Below are 27437 nucleotides of genomic sequence, written 5' to 3' on the forward strand. Positions count from 1 at the left end.
ACCAGACCTGCGGCCCCTCGCCGTGTCCGAGCAGAGGACACTGGATGTGGAAGGAAGGTCACCGAGCTGGAAGTCGGAGGCAGGCGAGCAAATGAGACCCTGCGTAGTTGCACATCCCCATGACACGTGTGGACACTGCTCCCCACACACCCCTCAACCCACACTCCACTCACCCTTCAGCCCCCCCTCACTCCTGTTGTACCTTCTAAACCACAGTGTGTGTATTTAACCCGTATACGGTGGACAGATTACCACACAAGTTGTTAAATATGAAAATAGTTTATTACACGCACACAAAGTGAACACACACTTACAAGTTGCACTCTAAACTAAGACACAAGAATGACCCTAACTTCACGTCCAGGTGACTGACAAGTACAGAGCACATATGGCCTTATCTGGAATCTGTCGCCTGGCAGTGCTCGATGTCCGTTGCTGGTCGCCCATGTCCCCGGTTCTGGGTCCTCTGTGGATGGCAAGGATGGTCCTCTACTTGGCTGGTGCAGGTATCACCGCTGTTGCCATCGGTGGTTGAGAGGGCGAATAGCGGAGCACGCTCGAGGGGCCGAATGGCCCCCTCCTGCGTTTATCCGCTATGCCCCGATGCACCATCTGGGCTGCAGCCTTTGTATATTTGCAAGCTGCAGCCTGTCTGTATCCATGTGGTGCCCACTGTCCCATCGATCTGTGCGGGCGGCCATTTCAGAAGTCTACAGATCCCCTCTCCTGATCCTTGAGGCAAAGCGTGGTGGATCACACACTCGGACCAATACCTGCCTGAATCCCCAGTCACCTGTCCATCAGGTAAGACCCTAACTCGACATGCACAACCCCCTAATACAGAGTACACAAATAACAGAGTCAAATATACATTACATAACGGACCTAATAAGGTCAGAGAAATGGAGGTGTCCACACTGTAAGATACAATGAGCAGTCTAATGCAGAGGTGGGAAAATATCGTAAACCTAGTACAAAAGTGGAGAAACACTGCCCGGTACAAACTGCAGAACATACCGACGGTAGTGCAGATCAATGTAAACAGGCTGGCCTTAAGAATTTACGGTTCAGACAGCACGGTGGTGCAGTGGTTAGCAATGCAGTCTCACGGCGCCGAGGTCCCAGGTTCGATCCCGGCTCTGGGTCACTGACCGTGTGGAGTTTGCACATTCTCCCCGTGTTTGCGTGGGTTTCGCCCCCACAAGACAAAAGATGTGCAAGGTAGGTGGATTGCCCCTTAATTGGAAAAATTAATTGGGTACTCTATTAAAAAAAATTGAAAAGAATTTACAGTTCTACAAAGGACATATACAAGCCAACCTGGATACTCAGTGCAAAACAACTATGAGTCCCTGGAGATGGTTGGTTTGGCTGAATTAAAGGAGTCCGTGCAGTAAACATGAGTCCCATGTCCTGGCGCACCGTGATCTCTGCTGTCGTACGGAATCGGACCGTGAGAATGATGAGGTAGATCGAGGTAAACAGGATCAGCATGACAGCCGGGTGTGAGAGGAGTCGAACAATGGGGTGTCTCTGAAGGTTAGAGCCCCAATCCTAGGAATCATCCCACCAAGTTCTGGCTGCGCCTTCTGCATCTGTCGGGTGACATCCTGGGGTTGCTGTCTCTCGGCGCCCTGGGGGACCAAACATAGTTTCTGTTATTACCGCAACCCTAATGTCTGTGTTCATTCTATCATACTGTCACCATCCGTGACCACCCCCCTCTCTGCATTTCATCTAAACATGTTCAAACCCAACACCCTTTTGGTTGAGGCTTGGAGTGGTCAGAACCTGTCTTTGAACACCACCTTCTTTTTTTTTGTTTAGTAAACATTTTATTGAGGTATTTTTTGGTATTATAACAACAACACAATAAACAATGTACATGAATCTATAAACAGAGCGCAAAAGCCGTCTTCCTCCCTTACAGGTCCCACCTTTATTAACCCCCTACTCTAAACTAAAAGAACCCCACCCCCCCCCGCCCCCTCTGCTGACGATTAATTTTCTGCGAAGAAGTCAACGAACGAACCCTAACAGTGACCCTCTCAAGACAAACTTGATTTTCTCCAAACAGAGAAAGCTAGCCATGTCCGATTGCCAGGTCTCCAACTGTGGGGGCTTTGAGTCCCTCCAAGCTAATAGTATCTGTCTCCGGGCTACCAGGGAAGCAAAGGCCAGAACCAGAACATCTGCCTTTTTCTCCTCCTGGATTCCCTAGTCTTTCGACATCCCGAAAATCGCCACCTCTGGACTCAGCACCACCCTTGTTTTTAACACCTTGGGCATGACATCTGCAAACCCCTGCCAAAATCCCCTAGGCTTCGGACATGCCCAGAACATGTGGACATGGTTCGCTGGTCCTCCCACACATTTTTCACACCTGTCTTCCACCCCAAAGAATCTGCTCATCCGGGCCACTGTCATGTGAGCCGGGTGAACGATCTTAAATTGTATCAGGCTGAGCCTGGCACATGTTGCGGACGCGTTGACTCTACTCAACGCATCTGCCCAAAGACCATCCTCTATCTCTCCTCCCAGCTCCTCCTCCCATTTACTCTTCAGCTCCTCGGTCTGCGTCTCCTCTGACCCCATAAGTTCCTTGTAAATGTCTGAGATGCTCCCTTCTCCTACCCATCCTCTGGGAACTAGCCTGACCTAAATCCCCCTTAGCTGTAGGAGCGGGAAGTTGACACCTGTTTACGTAGGAAGTCCCGCACCTGCAGATACCTGAATTTGTTTCCCCTCGCCAATCCAAACTTCTCCTCCAGCGCCCTCATACTCGGAAAGCTCCCCTCTGTAAACTATATCCCCCATCCTCTCAATCCCTGCTCTCCACCATATCCGGAACCGCCTATCCATACTTCCCGGGGCAAACCGGTAATTATTACAGATTGGGGACCAGACCGATGCTCACATGTCTCCTCCATTGCCCCCAGGCTCTCAGGGCCGCCGCCACCACGGGGCTGGTGAAGTACCATGCCAGCGGGTACGGCAGAGGCGCAGTTACCAATGCCCCCAAACTGGTGCCCTTGCATGAAGCTGCCTCCAGACGCTCCCATGCCAACCCCTCCCCCACCACCCACTTCCTGATCATGGCTATATTCGCTGCCCAGTAATAGTTATTAAAATTTGGCAGCGCCAGCCCGCCCTCTCCTCAACTCCGCTCAAGCATCACCTTCCTTACCCGTGGGGTCTTGCCCACCCAAACAAAGCCAGAGATCACTTTATTGACCCGTTTAAAAAAGGACCGCGGAACAAAGATGGGGAGACATTGAAACACGAACAGGAATCTCGGGAGGACCGTCATCTTCACCGTCTGCACCCTCCCAGCTAATGACAACGGGAGCGCGTCCCATCTCCGAAAATCATCCTTCATTTGGTCTACTAGCCGGGCCAGATTTAATTTATGCAGCCGGTCCCATTCCCGCGCCACTTGAATGCCGAGGTACCTAAAGCTTCCCCCTACTAATCTAAACGGCAGCTCCCCCAATCGTCTCTCCTGTCCACTTGCCTGGACCGCAAACATCTCACTTTTCCCCATATTTAGCTTATACCCTGGAAACAGGCCAAATTCCCCTAGAATCCTCATGATTTCTTCCATCCCCTCTACATAAAGAAACAGGTCGTCTGCATAGAGCGAGACTCTGTACTCCACCCCCACCGCCACCCCCGGACCAGCCCTTCCAGCCCCTTGAGGCTCTCAGAGCAATTGCCAACGGCTCTATAGCTAGCGCGAACAACAGTGGGGAAAGGGGGCATCCCTGTCTCATCCCCCTGTGCAGTCTAAAATAGTCCGATGATGTCCTATTCATCCGTACACTTGCCACAGGAGCCTGATACAGCAACCTGACCCAGTCAATAAATCCCCGCCCAAATCCGAACCGTCCCAGTACCTCCCACAGATAATCCCATTCTACCCGATCAAAAGCCTTTTCTGCATCCATTGCGGCCACTACCTCCACCTCCCTACATTCCGGGGGCATCATGACACATTTAGCAACCTTCTTACATTGGCCACCAACTGCCTACCCTTCGCCTGGTCCTCCCCAATAACGTCCGGAACACAATCCTCAATCCTGGAGGACAAAATTCTGGCCAGCAGTTGTGTGTCCACATTCACCAGGGATATCGGCCTGTAGGACACACATAGCTTGGGGTTTTTGTCCCACTTCAGAATCAGCGAAATCGTGGCCTGTGACATCATCGGGGGCAACACCCCTCTTTCCCTTGCCTCATTGAACATCCTCATCAACACCGGCCCCAATATCCCAGAGAACTTTTTATAAAACTCCACTGGGTACCCGTCCGGCCCCCGGGGCTTTACCCGCCTGCATGGCCTTCAGACCCTCCACTATCTCTTCCAACCCGATCGGGGCCCCCAGCCCTTCTACCAGCTCCCCATCCACCTTTGGAAAATTCAGTCGTCCCAAGAAATGCCTCAACTCTCCGGCCCCGTAGGGGGTTCCGACCTATACAGCCTACTGTCGAAATTCCTAAACACCTTATTCACCCCTGCTGAAGCTCCAGCCAGGTTCCCATCTCCGTCATTTACTTTCCCTTTCTCCCTGTCTGTCTCCTTCTTTCTAAGCTGCAGTGCAAGCATTCTGCTGGCCTTTCTCAGCTGCTCCACCGCCCTCCCTGTGGTTAACAAGCTGAACTTCGCCTGTAGCCTCCGCCGTTCCCTTAAAAACCCTGCCTCTGAGGTCTCCACATATCTCCTATCGATCTGTAGTATCTCCTTAACCGGTTGGTCCATCTCTGCCCTGTCCACCTTCTCCCTATGGGCCCATATCAAGGACCACCCCCTTCTTAATGCAACCATATACTGGTTGAGGGCGGCCAGCTGTATACAGTTCCATCCCAGGAGCACAGAGGTCTAACCTGAGGAGGAGGGGGTGGACCGAATTGTAGGGCAGTCCGATTCCTTCACAGCAGCAATCACCATCAGGTTGCTAAGCGTAAATAGCCTGTGGGGTCGGTCCAAACGGACCTCTGTAGAAGAGTCAAGATGAGGATGAGTTGTGACCTGAGTTACTGAATACATTTATCGTCCCACAACCAAATGGTGGGGTGTGGGGCAACGATCCTGGTCTGAGACCTGCCCAAGTGTTTGGTACTGTAAGGAGTCATTCCAGATAGTGGGGGTCGGAGGGAAGGAGGGGTTAGTAGGGTGGGTGGGGGAAATTCCGTTACTCCACTACCAAAGTGTGTTGAAGAACGGGCCGAGTGTGTATTCCTAGGAAGGGGTTACTTCCTAGCTGTGAACAGACCAGTGGGTTTGAACCGGCAAGAACGCAATGGCAATATGTTGGGTTTCCAAGGACAGATGACAGGACGAGGGTATGTGGTTAGTGAGGGACAACCCCCTAGTCTGTGGAAGGTGGAATGAACCTCACGCACACGACAGTGAAGATCTAAATCTGATTGGTGGGGGAGAAGATGGTCAGGGAGTGAATATAACCGTGGGTTGACCCCAGTGAAATACAATAGAAGGAAGGGTGCACGTAGAAAGAACAAGGAACATTACAGCTCAGGAACAGGCCCTTCGACCCTCCAAGCGTGCACCGACCATGGTACCTGCCTAAACTGGAACCGTATGCACTTGCGGTAGTGAATATAACAATTGCTCTGAGTAGTGGGGGACAATCGTGGAGTTGTGTGGCAGGCACACAATGTAGCATGGGTTGGTGATCTGTTATCCGTGGGCAGAAAGATGGCCCAGTGTGAGCGCTGATGATGAAGGTGCTCTCAGAGTCTGATCAGTGAGAGGCGAGGGACAGTTCGAATTGCAAATAACATGCCGGGAGGAGAAGAAGGGATGGGGAGACAAGGGTGAAACAATACACAAAGAAAGAAGACGAGCGTGAGTGGAGCACAGATGATGGGGCAGGTTCCATCAGAAATCATGTACCATGCTTATTGGGAGGCGTCCGATTGACATCATTTGGACACCTCAGAACACTGTGCTTCGTAGTTGTTCTTGTAATACCCCATGGAAGGTTCATCCATAGAATCATCTACCTCCCCTGATCGCCTGACCCGTGTCTGCTAGTTGCTGGTGTTCATTGGGTTCAGGGTACCGTGTCCTGGTCCTCGAATCATTCGGCTACTCTGACCAACCGTCTGGCGTGGCCCCATGTCCAACAGGGGGACTGGGGAGTGTGAGTGGTTGTGGGGCGGTTGAGTTGCGGTTGGGAACTGCTTCGTGAAGGTGTCAATGATAACCACTGCATCCTTAAATCCATTTCTGTATGGTGGGAGTGGGCTGATGTAAACCACATGGGGATTCGTCCCGGGACCCTCCACAGGCCAGGTGTGCCAATATGTCCCTTCCTGGCATCACCATCGGGAATATTTTGAGTGCAATTGAGGCAGTCCTCAATGTAATGAGTGACATCCTCCTTTAGTTCCGGATACCAACATAATGATGATCTGTAGTAGTTTCCATGCCCTGTTGTCTGTGTCCGTCATGGGATTGGTATATGAGCTGGTTTCGGTCCTGGATAGGGACCACAACATTCCCGTCCTTGAAACAAATCCATCATGTATGGTCACCCCTGCTCCCATATATCATAAGGGGCTGGGAATCACCAATTAGAATCTGTCCTAGGGAATCGTCTGTGCGTTGGGACTGAGCTAGGTCGGCTACGTTAGTCTGGGAGACATCAACCGCATTCATCGGCTCAGATGTCCGTAACAGGCACTGGCTCTGGCTAAGCCGTCGGCCATGCAGTTTGCCGAGTGGGAGGTGCAGGGATGGCTCTTCACCCCAATGAGTCCCTAGGTGCAGCCACTGGCTATCTATAGTTTGGCGGATGTTTCCCATGCGCTTCGCTCACATCTTCCCACCAAGTGTGCCCTTCTGCCCCGGGGCCTGTCTCAGTGCCTGATAAGGTCTGACCACATGTGCCAACCTCTCCCTTTGATATATCCCCAAACTACCCCCTCCCACATGGGACACCTCTCTGCTCCTGCCTTCCGCACCTCTACATCTTTACCTGTTGTCCGAGCTGCCATATTGACTTTCGGGAACAAGGGGTTAGAGGGTCGATTGGACAGCGGGTACGGACTGTGGCTATGTTCCGTCCCTAATCCCTCAGAGGCAGCGTGCAAATCTGTCGAGTTGACCTATCCTCCCTTGTTCGGTTCGCATGCAGTTCGTACACACTTCCGAAATCTGGTGATTTGTCCAATACGGGGTTCACACCTGTGGTTTATGTTTGATCTGTGAATAATCCTCAAGAACAGAGATCTTTACATTCCCTTCATTGAACTTGGAATCCTTGCCGTTATGTGGGTCAGTTGCCTACCTAAGTTGTGCTCATGCGGAATCTCCAAGACTATCCTGTGGGATCTTTCGAAGCAACAATTGTAACTCCCAGCAGAATAGCACCAGGGTCGCCAGATTTGTTGTACTTTCTGAACCACAGTGTGTCTCCAACCCGTATACGATAGACAAATGGCCACACATGTTGTATGGAATAATATTAGTTCAATACGCACAGAGTTAATATTAGTCAATCACACACACGTGCAGGTTGGACTCTAAACTAACACACAAGAAAGACCAATTTAACTTGCAGGTGACTGGCATGTGCAGAGCAGATATGACCTCATCTGGAATCCGTCATCTGGCAGTACTGGATGTCTGTTGCTGGTCATCGGTGTCACCGTCTCTGGTCCCTCTGTGGATGGTCCCCTCCCTGGTTGGTGCAGGTATCACCATTGTTGTTGGTGGTCGAGTGAGCGAGTGGTGGGCTGCGCAGCACCTTTTATCCCTTACAGGTTTTGCGCACTTCTGGGCGATCCCAGGTAGATGTTCAATAGATCGATCAGGGCTCGATCACCCTGATCGATCTCAACCAATTGGTGGTGGACACCTCGATGGCGGGGCGGGCCCCAGTCGGCCATGACCGTTAGTGTCCGAGGCACGTAAGCCTTCCCCAATAAGGAAAGCAACGCCACCAAGTCTGCCACATATTGTTAGTTTCTACCTGGAGCCCATTGTCCCGGGTTGGCCTTTCAACGGCCATTTACCTGTGTCAGTTTCTGCAAGGTTCGGGCTGAATTCCTTGTATATTTGCAAGCTGCAGCCTGTCTCCGTCTCTGTGTTGACCAATTTCCCATCGATCTGTGCATGTGGCCATTTTGGATGCCCACACCCTTCACCCTCATCCCCATCCCCCTTACCCCCCACATCCCTCTCACCCCTGGCCTGTTATCCGCTGGTGCCCCTGGTCCTGGCACCCAGCCCTGCTGCCAGGGGTACTGTTGGCTGGCATTACCCTCATTGGGTACTGCCTTGGGTGTGGTCCTGTGTGGTCCCCCGGTGGGTGGTTGCCGGTTGCCGGTTGTTGAATGCTGGGGGGGAGAGCCTGTTGTGGCGGGGGGAGGGGTGCGGGGGTGGGCGCAGCGATACGGCCATTGCCAGCGTGAAGAACCAGGGGCCGGGGTGGGTGGTCAGTGGGTGTTCAGCAAGATGGCAGTCGGTGCCTGGGCACTGTCCCAGTCCCATGGGAGGCATCCCGGCTGCTCAGCCTGCCATCCCTCCCTCCCCCCCCATCTCCCCTCCACCACCACAGTCAACACGGCCAGTCACTCCATGCCATTTGCTTCCGCCGCTCTCTCGCTCAGAAGCCAGGTTCACGATTTGTGAGAGTACAAGTGAACCATGCCATCGGGAAATCGGCCCATTGGAGGCGGTGAATCGTGCAGGTCCCAGAGCATAGGGTGTCAGGCCCACTTATGATATGCCTACTGTACTTTTACCCCGCGCGGTGAGCGATGCAGTTGCACCATTTTCGGATTCCAGAGCATTACAATTTGGCGTGAAACCGGCGCCTACTGCGAATTCGCCGTCGGAAACGTTTTGCGATTTTGGCGTTGGCAAACGGAGAATGCCGCCCATGAGTTCCACTCACTGTTCTGGTTACTTTTTAACTCCAGTTAATGCCATTTTAACGTTTGACGTGCATGAATCCCAAATCTGTTTGGATCTCTGCTATTTCGAGACATGCACCATTCAGAAAAACCCCTGTTATATCACTTTTAACATCAAAGTGAATGGCCCCTAAATTGAGGTCCATTTTTGACAGTTTTGTCCATTCATTTAAACCATTAATATCTATTTGCAATTTTATGCTACCATGTACGGTACTACGATGCAATAGCGGCACAATGGTTCGCACTTCTGCATCACAGCTCCAGGGATCCGGGTTCAATTCCAGACGGATGACTGTCTGTGTAGAGTTTGCACATTCTTCCCGTGTCTGCGTAGATTTCTTCCGGGTTCCCCGGTTTCCTCCCACAGTCCAAAGATGTGCAGGTTAGGTGGATTGGCCATGCTAAATTGCCTCTTGGGTGTCCAAAAAGTTTGGTGGGGTTACTGGGTTATGGGAATAGAGTGATGGCGTGGGCCTAAGTAGTGTGTTCTTTACAAGGGCCAGTGCAGACTCGCTGGGACAAATGGCCTCCTTCTGCACTGTAGGGATTCTTTGATTATACACAGCTTAGTGTCTCATACCTTTGAGTCATCAGAAAGTTTTGATATTTGGTTTTCTATTCCACCATCTAAGTTGTTAATAAATATGGTGAATTGTTGAGAGCCCATGCACGAATCCTTGTGGAGCACCATTGGTTGCATCTTGCCCATTATCCCAACTCTCTGTCTCCCGTTGCTCAGCCAGTTTCCTAACCAAGTCAATAGTTGGCCTTCAGTTCCCCAAGCTTCAATTTTTGCTGACCATCTCTTATGAGCGACTTTTCAAATGCCTTCGGTAATCCATATAAATGGCACCCACAGAGATTCCCCTGTCCACCAAAAAATTAATCAGATGTGTCAAGCATGAGCTATGCTTTATAAATCCATGCTTGCACTCTCTGATCAGCTGAAAAATGTTAAGACGCTCAGTCACCCTATCCTTATTCATAGATGTGAGTAATACCCTAGGAACAGACACTAGTCAACTGGGGTATAATCCCTGGTCCTCGAGCCCACCTTTCAGAATTACCTGTCTAATTCTCCACTCTAAAGAATCATTATTAGGGGACTCTCACCTATTTTTACAATGCTCTCACCTATTTCCTTTCACACTCTGGGGAGGAAACGGGGGGATTTGTCACTATATTTTATTTTAGAAAATATTTTTATTCAGCTTTTAACATTTTAACATCCTATACATGAAGTAAAACTTCATCAGTGCCACTTTTGTTTTTAAAAAATATTTTTATTCAGGCATTTGTATGTAATAATAATAATCTTTATTGTCACAAGTAGGCTTACATTAACACTGCAATGAAGTTACTGTGAAAAGCCCTTAGTCGCTATACTCAGGTGCATGTTCAGGTGCACGGAGGGAGAATTCAGAATGTCCAAATTATCTAACAGCACGTGTATCGGGACTTGTGGGAAAACCGGAGGACCCGGAGGAAACCCACACAGACACAGGGAGAACATGCAGACTCTACAGAGACAGTGACCCATGTCAGGAAAGAAACCTGGGACCCTGGCACTGTGAAGCAACAGTGCTAACCACTGTGCTACTGTGCAACACAACCAAAACCAAAGTAAGGACAAAAAGGAAACCTCATATCAAATAAGTAACACCCAATCGCCCCACCCTTCCTGCCGTTCCTCTCCACCCATCCTGCCTTCGCCAATTTAACCCCTTTATAACCACCCCCCCCCCCACACACACACTATCCACTGACCCTCTCACGGTGAACTTAATGTTTTCAAGCCTAAGGAACTCCGCCAGATTGCTCACCCATCTTTAGCGGCTCCGAGTCCATCCACCCCAACAAAATCTGTCTCCAAGCTACCAGGGAGGCAAAGGCCAAGACGTTGGCCTCGCTAGTCCCCTGGACTCCTGGGTCTTTCGACACCCCGAATATTGTCACTTATGGACTCAGGGCCACCTTCACCTTCAACACCTCAGACATAATGTCCACAAACCCCTGCTAGAACACCTTCAGCTTTGGACATGCCCAAAACATGTGAACATGATTCGCAGGCGTCCCCGCATTTGGTCCACACCTGTCCTCCACCCCCTCAAAGAACCTGCCCGTTCTAGCCACCCTTATATATGCCCTTTGGACTACTTTGAATTGAATAAGGTGAAGCCTAGCACACGAGGAAGATGCGTTCACCCTCCTCAAAGCCTCCTCCCACAACCCAGCCTTCGTTTCCCTCCAACTCCTCCTCCCACCTCCGTTTAACTTCGCCTATCGGGACTTCCTTCCAGTCCATTAACTCCTTGTAAATCTCCTATACCTTACTCCTGCTTTCGACACCACCTTGACCTGTAGCCCCAGACGCGGCAGGTCGGGAAAGGACGGCCCTTTCTTCCTCACATAATCCCGCACCTGTAAGTACCGTAACCTACAACATTCCACCACAGAACCCCACAAAAACACCTCAAAGAGGAGAGGTTCTCCCCTGCCCATCACCCCCAAAAACAATAGAACAAAAAGGAGCAGAGAGAATCAACATCTCTTCACATTTCCGCCAAAGTTCAATGTCCTCCCCCTCCTGCCAGTTCATTGTCTCTCAAAAACTCCGTTGCCTCCTCTGGTGTCCCAAAATAATGCTCACGGCCTGTGGTAAACACCACGAGTGATATATTGTATGTATTACGGCACTGCCCGTATAATACAGGTACGACGGTAAATCCCTGTCTGCTGGCTCCGCCTAGTAGGCGGTGTATAAAAATGCATGCTCTCCTGCACTGCTCCCATTCTGGTTCCAGCTGCAGGAGGCACAACATCTTGTGCAATAAAGCCTTGATTGTCTCACCATTCTCGTCTCGTGGTAATTGACGGTACATCAATTTATTGCACAAGATTTTAAAAGATGGATCTCCTAATCAAGCCAGATTGCCTGCAGCTGAGCACTCACACAGCCAACGCCATGTCTACCTTCGAACTCCGGCTAGCCTGCTTCGAAGGCTACCTCAGAGCAGACACTGAAGAACCCTCGGACCCATAGAATCTCCAAGTGCTCTACTCACGGGTGAGCCCTGAAATTTTCCCCCACATCCGGGATGTGCCCACCTACTCAGAAGCGATGACGCACCTGAAGGGACATTACGTTAAACTGGTGATTCGCCAGGCACCTCCTGGCCACGAGACGGCAAATCCCCGGGGAGACTCTGGATGATTTCTTGCGGGCCCTACAGATCCTCGGTAGGAACTGTTACTGCCAGGCAGTTTCAGCAGTCCAACACATCAAGCTATTAATTAGAGACGCTTATGTCACGGGCATGAAGTCTACGTACGTCCGCCAGCGACTATTGGAAGGGAGTACGATCGATCTTGCAGAGACTAGGCAGCTTGCTAATTCACTAGAAGAGGCCTCCCGTAACCTGGAGTCCTACACCCCCGACCGCGCGGCACCCTTGTGGGCATTGTGGGCCCCACCAGCTGCCGATTCCAGCTCACCGCAAGCCTGCGCCGCGCGGCAGCCAGCCAACTCTGCGGGTCCCAAGTGTTATTTTTGTGGACGGGCTGTGTACAGCACCTATTACGTCACCCGCTTCTTGAAGAGGGCAGCCTTGATTCGGTTGAAACCGAACCTCCTCTTGGCCAGTTCTGCACCCAGGTCCTTGTGTACCCAGAGCTCATTACTCTCCCAGGTACACTTCCTCATCTGCCTGGCCTACTGCAAGATCTTCTCTTTATCTAGGAACCGATGGAGCGTCACCATTGCCCTCAGCGACTCATTTGCCTGCGGCTTTCTCATCAGTGCTCTATGCGCCCAGTTGACCTCCATGGGCCGGTCGAAGGCTCCCTCTCCCATCAGCTGCTCCAGCATTTTGGCTACATATGAGCCTGCATCCACTCCGTCGATGCCCTCTGGCATCCCAACAATTCTTAAATTTTGTCTCCAGGAGCGGTTCTCCTGACCCTCCACCTTCTCCTTCAGCCGCTTCTGGGTCTCCTGCATCATCCCGATCTCAGCCGCCAACGAGGTAAGCTGCTCCTCGTGCTCCCCCACTGCCTCCTCCTCCTTCTGAATTGCCTAGCTCTGAGTCTCCAACCTCTGCTCCACGTGTCAATCCCTGCTTTAGCTGGTCTACCACCTTCGCCAGATTCTCGTGAGCTTCCCTCCTCTGCTGGCTAAACTTCTCATTCAAGATGTCCACCAGCTGCTCTGTCGACCATTAGGCTGGTAGGGCGACCCTTTACCCTCTGTCATCTTTCCCCGTGTCACACAAAGAGTTTCTTGATCTAGCAGCTCCTTCCTTCTCGGCCCACTTCTGATCCGTGGATCCAACCACTGGCACCACAAGTGGAGTACAACTTTCCTCCACCACCCCTACACCTTTTTCCACTAAAACATACACCCAAAAAAGTTGCCTCAAGTGGGAGCTGCCAAATGTGCGACCACTTACTCCATGACCGCCACTGGAACCAGTGTCCATTTTGAATAAATAAAAGACAGTTCCAGAAGCTTCCATACAAACTCAGTCCAATTGTAAACTGATAAATATGGCATGCTTTTACTGGGCATAACATTGATTCAACAGGTCTACCACTTTATTATTTTCATTGATAGTATCCCTGTTACCAGTTTTAATGGGCCCATATTTCTCCTGACCTCCTATTTTACCAGTATAATTGTAGAAACCACACCTACACTTGACTTACAGCAGACAGAGCAGAGAACAGATATCAGATACACATAATCAGATGGCAACAATTGAACAATTAAATGGTACATCTCTCCCCCGCCCCTCGGTAAAACTAAAAGAACTTATTTTAAATTAAATCATCATAAACAACAAACAAATGTACATGGAGGCAATTCACGGAGGTTCAGTGTGCCCATTTTCTCATGTACAGCAAAGGTCTTTCAGCATATGAATATTAAAGGGTGCAGCAGTGGCGCAGTGGTTAGCACTGCTGCCTACGGTGCTGAGGACCTGGGTTTGATCCCAGCCCCGGGTTACTGTCCGTGTGAAGTTTGCTATATTCTAGCCCGTGTTTGCGTGGGATTCACTCCCACAACCCAATGGTGTGCAGGTAAGTGAATTGGCCACTCTAAATTGTCCTTTAATTGGCAAAAAATAATTGGGTTCTCTAAAAAAAATTTTAATGTATGAAAATTGCTGATGGCAGCACTGAGATCTATGAACTTGAGGTTATGGTTCTGCATGATCACCTCTATGAGTTGAATGGTCAACATCATGGTCACACAACAGAAAAGGAAGTAAATCCACATGATTTTTGCATCTTCATTGCCAGTCACTGTATTTTATGCCTTGGCGATATTCAGAGATGACACCAATTTCTATGTCAGAACTGGAGCTTCATTTACATTGCATTTAAAATTACTGCTCTTTTGCTTACAACTTCTTGCTTCAGTTTAGTTTCCCTTTCTCTGTGACCACAGCCAGGTTTTACTGACGGCACAAATAACAGAAAACAGATACCAGACATACATAATCAAACTCCAAACAATTGAATATCGCAATTTTCAATCCAGTCACTTAAAGTGGGAGGGAGATAGGTTCCGCACCGGATGATGCTCCGAATGGGTTCAGATTAATATACAAGTTGTCATTGCAGATTGCTTGAAAATTGCAAAACACAGAAAACACATTGAGGAGCAAGATATATTTTAACATCAAACACTTGCAAAGTATTTTATGTAATTAATGTTAGCATATTTTGAGGTCTGTCCATTCTACTTAATTTATGTCATCAGTCAGGGATGCCAAGGCAGTGACTGAGCCTGACACTGGACTAGGGTTAAATTGGCATCAAATATACATTCACTCACCCAGCAGTGCTCCTGTGAACTTTGCTAATTCAGTTCCCTTGGACTGTGGCTGCTGACGAAATTTTAGGAACTTAGAAAGGTCATTTGGCCATTGATCTCAAATCCTGACCTCTGACCTGCATTTTCATCCTATTCCTCTTCCTCAAGTTGAATCCATTTATCCCCCTCCATGGTCATTTCTGATGTCTTCCTATTTTGAAAAAAATAAATAAATTCCAGCTCATTTTCTTGCTGCTGATTTTATAATGTTTAACTTGTATTAACTCCTATTTGAGTCATTTGCTTTTGTGGACGGCTTGCCAATACACCTGTTTCAACCCCCTTCATAATCTCAGAAGCTTCAGCTGTGTGATCTCAAAGCCCCTTTCCAAGAAAAATCAACTGAATATTCCTCCTTCTCTTCAGACTCAGATGTTATCACCACTCACGAAAGGTCGTAAAGAAAAATAAATCAAACTACAACAATTTGCATTTATATAGCTCTTTAATGTAGTAAATCAGACCAGCGCACTCCACAGGAGCATCATCAATCAAAATTTGATGTCAAGCCTCATAATGGGATATGAAGGCAGATCAGCAAAAGCTTGGTCTAAGAAGTCTGTTTTAAGAGTGTTTTAAAGGAGAAAGGAGAGAGAGATGGACAGAAAGGTGAAGTCAGAGAGTTTTAGAGTTTGAAACTTCAGCAGCTGAAGGCAAAGCAGCCAACGCTGGAGCAATTAAAATCAGGATGCTCAAAAAGCCAGAATTGCAGATATCTTAGAGGGTTGTTGTGCTAGAGGAGATGACAGAGATAGGCAGGGAACAAGGCTATGGAGGGATTTGAAAACAAAGATAGGCATTTGCAAATCACTTAACTGCTTAACTGGGAGCCAATATAGATCAGAAAATGGATGCTAAAGTATCTTGGATGCGCCTTTGCAAATTGTTTTAAACTGTGGGGATGGTTAGACACCCATCACAAAGTCCAATACTGTCAACAGTGTAAATCAAAGTAGTGTTAAAGTGATTTTCTGAAGCTTGTCAACTGGAACTGTACTGCCCATGATCTTGATTCTGAAGAACTTTCTGAGATCTTCCTAGTTGCTAATTTTGCACAATCGTTATCGTGTGAACACATGAGAAATAACAGTCTGGGTAAGGCACGGGTTGGCTGTCAGCATGACTGAAGAATTGTGCAAGATTTTCAGGGTTTGAAGAAGTTAGCCGTAAATCTGTATAGGCTTGTATAACCGTCCTGTGGAACTTACCACCATGGCAGATTTTAGAAATCTGGAATTAAAAGTCTAAAGATGACCAGAAACCATTGTCGATTGTCATAAAAACCCATCTGCTTCACTAATCTCCTTTAGGGAAGGAAATCTGCTGTCCTTACCTGGTCTAGCCTACATGTGATCCAGATCCACAGCAATGTGGTTGGCTCGTAAATGCCCTCTGGGATGGGCAATAAATGCTGGCCCAACCAGCAGCACACTCATCCCATGAACAATTTTTTTTTTTTTAAACTTGCCTGCCAAAACCATTTACAGTTACAGTGGGGGGTTTTTAAATGTCAAATAGGTGTCTAAGGAACTGCACTTCAGCCAGGGTCAGCAACTTCAGGAGACATATTTGGACGGTCAAAAGAGAAGGGGAATTCAGCATTGTAACCCTTTCCATTTTTGGTTTATGTGGTAATTTTCAGAGTCTGAACAATCACCTCTTTCACTGATACTGAGACAGAAGGACCCTCAAATGGATCAAAGAGATTTTTTTTTTACCTGTCACAAAACATTTACATTGTTAATATTGTAACGCCCAGTAGTCAGTATGAATCAGCATCTTGGCAGTTTCAATTTGTTGCAACTCATGAGGGAGTGACCTGTGGCGCATTGGTTGCATATATAAAACAGTCTGCTTTCAGAAGAAAGGAGACAAACGCAATCTTTGTTTTGTCATGCACTCAAATATATTTGATGCAGACAAAAAAGGAGTCATCAGTCTCCAAGAAGGAAGTTCTTGGACCGTGGAAAAAGTTGGCACCGTTGTGTGAGAGAAGCAGGTTTCCATGATTGCTGGAGAGAATGAGAAAGAGGACGCTTGTCTCACTTTCCACATGTTGTTTGCTAACACAGACTTGCGAGGGCTGTGAAGGTTACACAGACTTACAGAGATTGCTAGATTTGTTCAGGCCAAGGACAAACTACACAGTCGTGTTGTTATCATGAAGTGGGGGGGGGGGGGGGGGCGGCTGTAGTGAATTCTGCGTTCTTTTCGTTTTCTGTTTCTCAAAAGATCTCTCTCATTTGTACAAGCATCTCTGCATCATATATTAGGAAGGTGGGTGGAAGTACTGCTTATATAAAACCTCATTGTGACCGCAATATAATAAAAGCAAAAAACTGCGGGTGCTGGAAACCTCAAATGAAAACAGAAAATGCTGGATAAAGTTTAAAACGACAGTTGGGAGCACAATTTTTTTTATCCCATTCTTAAAGTTACAAAGCCAATGTGCAGAGTGGACAGGGCAAACCCTTAATCCATCTCAGCAAAAATCCAATTCAAATTCAAATTGAAGCCAATTCATGGTCTCTACAAGAGAGACATACAAGATCCAAGCTGACAAGAAAAGGCATTGCATCTTGGGCTTGATCTGACACTTGATCTTAGCCAAAAGGCCACAAAGCGATAGTTGGAAGCATTAGGTACATTTTTGGCTCCACATTATATCAAGGATGTTGAGACAATTGAAAGGATATAGCACAGATTCACTGGCATGCTACGTGGTGTGAGAGAAAACAAATACAAAGAAAAACATGAAAAATTGGGCAGCTTTTCATTTGAATAGAGGTGATTGTGGGGTTAGATTTAGATTAAGATTTATTGTCACGTGTACCGAGGTGCAATGAAAAGTATTGTTCTGCTTACAGTTCAGGCAAATCATTCCATACACAAAACACATGAGTCATACTTGAATGATGTGTGTAGCACTATGATAGGGTGGATCACAATAGATTGAAACAGAATGTTTCCTTGGTACAAGGGGGAGGAGGTTCATTGTAAGAGATATGGATAGAGATGAGGAGTCTTACATTTACATATATATGTATACAGAGCATTGCGAGGCTGTGGAATGTTGCTCATTTCAAGAACAGGTTTGATGGATTGTTGAGGGAAAAGAGGCTAACGAGAACATTGGAACTTCGTGGTCAAAGATCTGCCCGTTTGGTGGAAGGTAAACACCAGTATGGAATAGTTGGGCTGAACAGCTTATTCCCACACTGATATTTCAATATTTTTCTGACTCCTGGAAAAGAGGACCATAATACAAGAAGAAAAGACTTGCCTGGTTATAAGGTCTCACATAACCACGCAGTATCCTAAAGCGAAGCCCAGGAAAGTAGCACTTTTGCCTTTTGCATGCACCATTTCGCCAGGATTTCTGCACCACTTGTGCCAACGGTTTGGCATACGATTGGAAAACACCCATCTCCACAAACCCGTCCCCCATCATGGAAATCTGACGATTGCGCACTGAAATCCTGCTGATGGAATTGAACCCACGTTCTGAAGGAAGGAATGCTTCCAACACGCCAAGTTGTCAGGACCAACGAAACCTCAAAATCTACTCAATAAAACATGAAAGTCAGTTGAATTAAGGAGAACTCCTCTTGTTCTGTTATTTTCATTGTAAAAACCCGTAAGAAGTTACACCTTGTTGAATGAGGTGTAACTGGATTTTTAATGGGGTATTAGCTTTGATTATATTGTGGTCATAATGAAGATTTATATAAGCAGTTCTTCCACCCATCATCCTAATATCCGATGCAGAGATTCTGGTGGAAACGAGAGAGATCCTTTGAGAAACATGAACACATCCACATGCAACATAAAAAAGGAAGCTAGGAGCAGCAAGGTGGCGCAGTGGTTAGCACTGCTGCCTCACAGCGCTGAGGACCCGTGTTCGATCCCGGCCCTGGGTCACTGTCCGTGTGGAGTTTGCACATTCTCCCCGTGTCTGCATGGGTCTCACTCCCACAGCCCAAAAAGATGTGCAGGGTAGATGAATTGGACATGCTAAATTGCCCCTTAATTGGGAAAAAGAAATTGGGTACTGTAAATTTATAATAAATAAATTAGGAAGCTTCTCATAACATACCACAATTTATTTACCATATCATTCTTCTGAACACAATGCCCCAGATTTTACAGTCAGGCGATAAAGCAATGAAGCTGATCACTGACCTAAAAGCAATTTGCCATGGAGATCTAGCGATCTCTGGGTTGTGCTTTCCACTTCTTTTCCCGATGACCGTTCATATCTGGCGCTAAGTCATGGCGATATCCTGGTATTCAGGGTGAGTGTAAAGGTCAGCAAGCATGCAAGCATTGAAGTATTCACATACAGCAAGCAAAAAATTTTAAAAACTTTAATTTGTTCACTTCTAATTTAAATTTCCAGATTGCGAAAAAAATTGTTATAATTGGAACTGGAGAAGCAAACATTTGAAAAAGGAAAAACTACATATTTCAAACGTGTAGGGCAGGAAGGTGGCGCAGTGGTTAGCACTGTTGCCTCATGGTGTCGAGGTCCCAGGTTCGATCCCAGCTCTGGGTCACTGTCTGTGTGGAGTTTGCACATTCTCCCTGTGATTGCGTGGGTTTCGCCCCCACAACCCAAAGATGTGCAGGGTAGGTGGATTGGCCATGCTAACTTGCCCCTTAATTGGAAAAAATGAACAGGGTACTCTAAATTTATTTTTAAAAATTTAAACATTTTGTGTGTTTTTTTATCATTGTGGAAACATTTGACAATCTACAAACATGAAATGAGCTTTTCAGGGCCAGATAGGGTGTTTTCCAGTTATTGTGATGCTAATACCCCATTAATAAACCCAGATGCAACTCATCCAATAAGCTGTAAAGTCGCGAGTGTTTTTACAATGACAATAACAGAATAAGAGTTCTCCTTAATTCAATTGATTTTCATGATTTCAGTCTGTGGGGTGGAATGGCCCACCCAGTAAAGAAATATAGAACCACTGACAATTTCTGGATTTCTGCATTACTCTGTGCATGTGAGGACTCCAGACGTTGCTGAGTGTTTCAGTGGACTAGTAACAGTAAACGTTGATGGTTTGGCTATCATTGGGGCAACATGGTGGCACTGTGGTTAACACTGCTGCCTCACAGCGCCAAGGGACCCGGGTTCAAATCCAGCTTTGGGTAACTATGTGGAATTTGCACTCTCTCCCCGTGTCTGCGTGGGTTTCCTCTGGGTGCTCCAGTTTCCTCCCACAGTCCAAAGGTGTGCAGACAAGGTGGATTGGCCATGATAATTTTCCCCTTAGTGTTCAAAGTTTATTGGGGTTATGTAGGAGTGGGCCTAGGTAAGGGTGCTCTTTCAGAAGGTTGGTGCAGACCTGATGGGTCGAATGGCCTCCTTCTGCACTGTAGGTATTCTATGATTGCCACCGCAATGTTTGAGCCAAAGTGGATCATTGAAATAAAATAAAAAGAAGCCACAGATGGTATCGTCCTGAAATTCGAGCAACAAGTAAAGGAAATAAACAGCAATTCTGACAGCACCTGGACTGCAAAGGGGCAGGTTATTGACAATGTGGGTGTACAAATCTTCACCTACCAGTATTCAGTTACAATGAAGGGTAGACACACCCAAAATTTTAATAACCTGTTCTTATTCGACTGGAACCTTGGATTTTGAGTTAGAAAGCAAATCAATCTTAGAATTTTAGGTTACAGATTCAGGACAAAGACTATCAGGCATTAACGTTGCTTAGCAATGCAAATGGTAACATTGAGATGGTAGCCAAAGAGGCTCAGGTTTGGCAGTAGGCGCAACATTATTAAAAATGCAGAATCTTGCACAATCAGTGTGCTTGGAGTAAATGAGCCATGTTCTCCTCATTGCCTTTGATCTCAGTGGTACCCAAAATGAATTTTACTGGCACCTAAATGCTTGCATAAATATGGCATTTGTGGTATCTTCATTTTGTTTCCTTCCTATACACACTCCTCAATGGGAAAGGTGGTTCTACTCATGAGTGAGAAAAGGTCATAGCACTAGGCAACACAATGGCACAGTGGTTAGCACTGCTGCATCATAGAAACATAGAATTTACAGTGCAGAAGGAGGCCATTCAGCTCATCGAGTCTGCACCTACCCTTGAAAAGAGCACCCTACTAAGCCCATACCTCCACCTTATCCCCACACTCCCATTCTATCCCCGTAACCCCACCTAACCTTTTTTTTTGGACACTAAGGGCAATTTAGCATAGCCAATCCACCTAACATGCACACCTTTGGACTGTGGGAGGAAAGCGGAGCACCCGGAGGAAGCCCACGCAAACTCAGGGAGAACATGCAGACTCCGCACAGACAGTGACCCATGCCGGGAATCAAACCTGGGATCTTGGAGCTGCGAAGCAATTGTGCTAACCACTGTGCTACCGTGCTGCGGTAGTCCTAGGGACCCGGGTTCGATTCCAGCCTTGGGTGACTGTCTATTTGGAGTTTGCACATTCTCCTGGTGTCTGTATGGGTTTCCTCCGAATGCTCCGGTTTCCACACACAGTCCAAAGATATGCACGTTAGATGGATTGGCCATGATAAATTGCCCTTTAGTGTCCAAAGATGTGCAGGTTAGGTGGGGTTTGAGGGATAGGATGAGGGAGTGTGCCTCGTTACAGCGCTCCTGGTGGGGTCGGTGCAGACTTGATGGGCCAAATGGCCTACTTCTGCACTGGAGGCGTTCTATGGATTCTAACAATTTTTCTTAAGCAATGTGTTTCCACCAAGTTGCTAATAGGTGGAATAATGCATTTGGCTTAGTCTGACCTATGACTGCAGCTGGCAAAAGGTGGAAAGTTTGAAGTGTTTTTGGAGTTTGGTGGGATGTTCCAAAAGGTGCATTGCATGCACTGGCAAAAGAAACACATCAATGAACAACAGCTTGCTCCCACCACAAGATGTTTTTCCACTTACCCAACATCAAAGTTCTGCCAGCTACCATAATGGGCTGCTCCTCTGGCCTATTTGAGGCCAAGAGTAAGGCACATTTCATGGATCGAGCAGTACTTTACTCAGCAACGGTGAATGCATTCAGATTGCAACTGGAGCATCAATATTAAAGTTTCACTTGGCAGCGACTCTGCCTGCTCACATATAAATTCAGTCCAGCATCAGGCCCCACCAGAGAGAAGGGTAGGAAGATTCACAGAGAGTGTCATCCCACATTGCTTTCTTTGGTTTTCATTCCAGGTTTATCATCTAACGTACACCCCAGGGAGAGTAATATTGACTTTGGACAATAGTGTAAAATGTGTGATGTAGTGTCAGCTGCCCATTAAACACCTCTCCTGATTTTTGTTTCCATTGATGTCAAATCAATGTAATACCACTAATTTACATTGCTGTTGAAATCACTTTGCACTAATATTACACTTATTTCACTCTTAAGACATCACAGCTGCAGTTAATTTTCTGAGACCCATTCTCAAGCAAGTGTATTACAGTAGAATGAAGCATGATATCCGTTGATATTATGGAGCGAAATGGGACAAACCGATCTACATCCAGGCCTCAACCTCAATGAGTGCAAGCATTCGCTAATAAAAGTTACACTGAAAATTAGCCCTGCCGCATCTGAAGCTTGAGTAGGACTCGAAATACATTCTTCCTGTTGTATCTTGTTCCCATGGGGGTTTAATTTAATAATCTTTATTGTCACAAGTAGGCTTACATCAACACTGCAATGAAGTTAGAAAGCTGATTCTCCGTGAAGGAGTAACAGCAGATAGCAATCGTACCCTCATCTGACAGCCATATCCTACAATTAATAGTGATCTGGAATTCATGGCATTTTTATTCTCCCTCGGCTGATTCAGTTACACTGGATCCAATTACTATGGGCTCACCTACACCCACCTGAGACTAGCTAACTCAACACAAACGAGGGACCAAACTGAGAATCTTGGTGGGCTGCGCAGCTCACGATCACTCCAGGTGACACATATCTCTCCACTAAGCAGAGTTGGAAACATAATTTTCTGTTCATAATGTTACAGTGATCTGACAATGTTGACATTTCTGCAAAAAGAGAGTTATAATGTCTGTACCAGCAAACTAAAAAAGAATTAGGAAATTCGAAGAAAGCATGATGTGAAGTATAAGGCGATGGGTAACACAGACCGACTTCTTACTGTGTGGCAAAGGAAATTGTGTTCAATATTGTCCAGAGCAGGGGCCAATCGAACAATGTTTAGTGGCTTGAATTGTATCCCTAAAAAAAACACAGGCCGGTGAATCAGTCCATGAGTTTTCCTTTGTCATATTTCCACAGTTGTTACCATTCTTTCCCATGGGTTGCCATTTTCTTGGGTTTTAATATGATTTATGCATGCTTATGCCCACTTTATGTTTGGGTGTATTCCAGTAAGGTTAGAGAAGGCGTTTGGGTGCAACTTGGCAGCTTTTGGGTACAATTTTAGCTGAATCACCCAAGGAGGAAACCCCAGGCTTCTTGCTTCAAACAAGTATTAGTGTTCTGGTTCCTCACTTTATTCAGCTCCAGTGGTAGTTTATACAGTTCTTAACAGTTTGTACTGGAACTGCTCTAGTCAAGCGATTCTGAGGGAAGTTGACTGATCACCCTGCCCATGTGGAGCAAAACAGATGTGTCTAAGTAATAAGCACACGCCATCAGCACCATCCATTATAGGAGCTGCCAGATCCTTTTAGCATTGGGTGAAAGGTAATTACCAAGTCAACTCTCACAAGGGGATGTGACTGCCCAGAATAAGAGCAAGAACACAGAGTACGAGCTGCCAAAACTGAAGCCTCTTCCACCCCACCCCCACCTTTAAAAAAAAACCCACTGCAAACCAGGAATGTAGTTCAAAGAGTGAACTCTCCCATTCGCAAAAAAAACCCTTCAACAGAGCAACATTTTTTTCCTCCCACAATTCATCAACAACGGGGTGAGCAGGCCGGAAAAGCAAAGCCCAGAATGTGACACCCTTCTGCAAGACAGCCGCAGAAGAGACAGGAACTGAGCTAAATACCGAGACCTGAAAGATTCCATAAGCACGACATGTCCTCTTCTTTTTCTTTTTAAAGGTTTGCCTCAGTTTCCTTCCTCTGTTTCAGAATGTGGATGTGCCGTGCATCACCCGATCGGAGTATTCAGGCTTTATCTTTCGTTCGATAAAGTGAGACGGCCAAAGCAGGGCCACGATCTCATTGTGCTGCAGCTTGGAGGGGGCAGAGAGGAAAAGCCAGGTTGGCGGAGGGTGGGTGGGGAGAGAGAGATAAAGGAGAAATAAACTAATCCGTCTGTCATTATCAATCGGCGAGGGCAGGTTACAATCACCTGGTCATTTTAAACTATCAGAAGCTAATCAGATTGGATCGGGTTACAGAGTTAAACTTTTTCAATAAACCTGACAATCTGCAAACAGAAATCTTGGGCCTCTATTTGCTGAACGTGTGCGATTGTGTTCTCTCCCCTCCCCCACAGTCCGGCTTGTGGTTAAAGAGTGCGTAAGTTCATTCAAACCCTCACAATAAGGTGTGCTTGGCCCTGTTTTCTCTATTGCCTCCCTACCCACTCAAGACACTAACTTCCCCCTCCCAGCCTCTCCTCAAGGCACTGACTCCCCTCTCCTTGCCCCCACTCAAAACACTGACTACCCCCTCCTAGCCCCCACTCAAAACACTGACTACCCCCCTCCCAACCCCCACTCAAGACACTGACTCCCCCTTCCCACTCAAGGCACTGACTTTTGCAGGATAAAAATAAGTGTTTCAAGTGAAGTTTTAAATTGGGGGTCCTGAATACACCAAGTTATTGTGACCTCTGATAGTGACATTGTCTGCTTTCCAGAGTTCAATCTTCTTTCTTCCAAAAGAAGGTGGATGCGGAGTAAATTTTACAATTTAAACACCGTTGAATTGTTACGTCTTTCAAAAAAAAAAATCGCTTGGTGCCAAATGTGGAATTCCATCGGTGGGCTGTGACAATCCGTGTTCTCAATATACTGCTTTGGGCTACGATATTAACAGCTTTTCAAGCTTGCAGTCTCTCACAGTGCAAACCGGGCAGGTTTAGCAGAAAGGCTAATTTATAAGCTACCTTTTTAAAATGGTTGTGGTCCATTGCAAGCACGCACTGAGTCTGGACAGACAAAGGCTTGCAAGGGTGATTGAAAAAATGGCATTTGCAACACAAACCACAATATTTACTGGGTAGATGGTGATCCAATGATCCACTAACATGTGCCTTTTGCATAAGGTACACATAGCATGTGCTGTTTTATTAGAATCTAGCTAGCTTTATAATCAACATGGTACTAATAGTGCTGGTCTGAGTTGACCGATGACCCATACCCAATGTATATTGTGTTTAGATCAATCACATAAAGTAAAACTCAAAATGGGCACATTTAGCCAAGGAACTGATTCATTGTACTTTGATCCTGTAAATTTGTTATGAATCTTATTCGACCGTTTCTGACTAATCATAGGATCAAGAGTAGGTGATTCAACCCCACAAATCTGTTGTTTGATTCAGTTAAAACAGAAACTGATCTGCAATCTTAACTCCCTTTACCCACCTTTGCTTGAAGTCACTTAATACCCTTCGCCAACAAAAATCTAGTGATATCAGTTTTGGAATTTCAATTAAGCGAGCATCCAACACATACAAAGAAATGAAATAAGAACAGAAGTAGGCCATTCTGTTCCTCAAGCTTGCTCTGTCACTCGCTAAGATCATGGCAGATCTGTATGTGTTTCTGGTTCTACATTCCTATCTGCCCCGATAATCTTTGATACCCATGCCCAACAGGAATCTATTGACCTCTGCCTTAAAAATATTCAGTGACCCCGCCTCCATCACCTTCTGAGGCAGGGTTCCAAAGTCGCACAACTCTCTGGGAGAAAATATTTTTTCCTCACCTCTGTCCTAAAAGGATGACCCCTAATTTTAAAACAGTGCACCTTGGTTCTGGACTCATTCACAAGAAGAAATATCTTTACAAACACCCACCTTGTCAAAACCATTCAGGATCTTAGGTGCTTCAAACACGTGACCTCTCACCCTCCTGTGGGAACAAGTCTGGTCTATCGAACTTTTCCTTATGAGACAACTCACTCATTCCAGTTATCAAAACTTGTGGGAAAGAGATTTTATATGCGCTTGTTCTGGATTTCTCCCCAACAACAACTAAGATGTTGATTTAAATCACAGCTTTAAAGTAGAAAAACGTCCAACGGTGTATCACAGGAGAAGAATAAAATGAAATTTGACACTGAGACACATGAGGCGATATTAGTGCAAATAACCCAAAGTGGGGTCAATGGCATAAGCTTTAAGGAGTGTCTTAAAGGATGAGAGAAAGGCAGAGAGGTTTAGAGGAGGATTTGCAGATCATTGGGCCTTGGCAGCTAAAGTTAAGGCAGCCAATGGTGAAGCATGATAACATTGGGCATGTTCCCCAGGGGGCAGAATTGGAGGAGTGTGGATATCTCAGAGGGTTGTGGAGCTGTAAGAGATCATAGACTCCCTACAGTGCAGAAAGAGGCCATTCAGTCCATCAAGTCTGCACCGATCCTCTGAAAGAGCTCCCTATCTAGGCCCACTCCCCACTCTAACCCTATAATCCCACCCAACCTTTGGACACTAAGGGACAATTTGGCATGGTCAATCCACCTAACGTTCATCCACTTGGACACGATGGAGCAATTTAGCATGGCCAGTCCACCTACCCTGTACATCTTTGGACTGTGGGAGGAAACCGGAGCACCCAAAGGAGACCCACACCATCACGGAGAGAACAAGCAAACTCCACATAAAAGTCACCCAAGGCCGGAATTGAACCCTGCTCTCTGCACTGTGAGGCAGCAGTGCTAACCACTGTGCCACCGTGCAGCCCTAAGATTACAGGGATCAAGAGGGGGCGGGGGTGGGGCAATGAAAGGATTTGAAAACAAGGATGAGAATTATCAAACTGAGGCATGGATTAACCTCTCCCAGGCCCAAATCCTCTTCATGGAGTGGGAAACAGGCAGAAGGTACGGAAATGGTCATCTACAAATTCCACAGTAAAAGCAAAATACTGTAGGTGTTAGAAATCTGAAATAAAAACAGAAAATGTTGGGAAAACTGCAGGTCTGGCAGCAACTGTGGAGAGAGAGAAGCAGAGTTAATGGTCTGAGTCCAATATGACTCTGTGGGAGAAGAAAACTCAAAAGCGTTCTCCCTCTCCACAGATGCTGCCAGACCTGACGCGTTTTTCCAGCATTTTCTGTTTTCATTACAAAGTGTATAGCTTGTGCTTAATTTTGAGAGCAAACTTATGCATTTTCTCACTTTTTAAATTGATCTATAATCTATGATTCCCAATTATTTCTAATTTCCACCTCTAAATGCAGGCACATTGTGTCCCTGTTAAAAAATATGGCAAGTGACTAGTTCTTATTTATGTCACTCATGAAATCATATTTAGGAGTGACAAAACAATTAATTTTCTTTCTTCCTTGGTGCGAGGAAAATACTTGGCCTGGATTCAGCCTCTCCTATTGACAGCACATCTAAGATAATGAACTCTGTACAGCTAGAGGAGTGTGGGCACAGACCTGCACTGGCACCATGCC

At 46.7% G+C, this 27437-nt stretch overlaps 1 long non-coding RNA gene across 1 annotated transcript in view; it reads right to left on the minus strand.

Moving 5' to 3' along the window:
• Nucleotides 1–260: 260 nt before the first annotated feature.
• The window catches only part of LOC140421252 (uncharacterized), a 42347-nt gene continuing 15170 nt past the window's right edge, over nucleotides 261–27437 (minus strand). The window contains exons 2-3 of the long non-coding RNA XR_011946704.1: nucleotides 14786–14975; nucleotides 261–1634 (exon numbers count right to left, since the gene is read on the minus strand). This is a non-coding gene — a long non-coding RNA (uncharacterized lncRNA). The remainder of the gene's footprint in view (nucleotides 1635–14785; nucleotides 14976–27437) is intronic.

The sequence above is a fragment of the Scyliorhinus torazame genome, chromosome 1 (assembly GCF_047496885.1).
Source record: "Scyliorhinus torazame isolate Kashiwa2021f chromosome 1, sScyTor2.1, whole genome shotgun sequence".
In the NCBI taxonomy this organism is placed as follows: domain Eukaryota; kingdom Metazoa; phylum Chordata; class Chondrichthyes; order Carcharhiniformes; family Scyliorhinidae; genus Scyliorhinus; species Scyliorhinus torazame.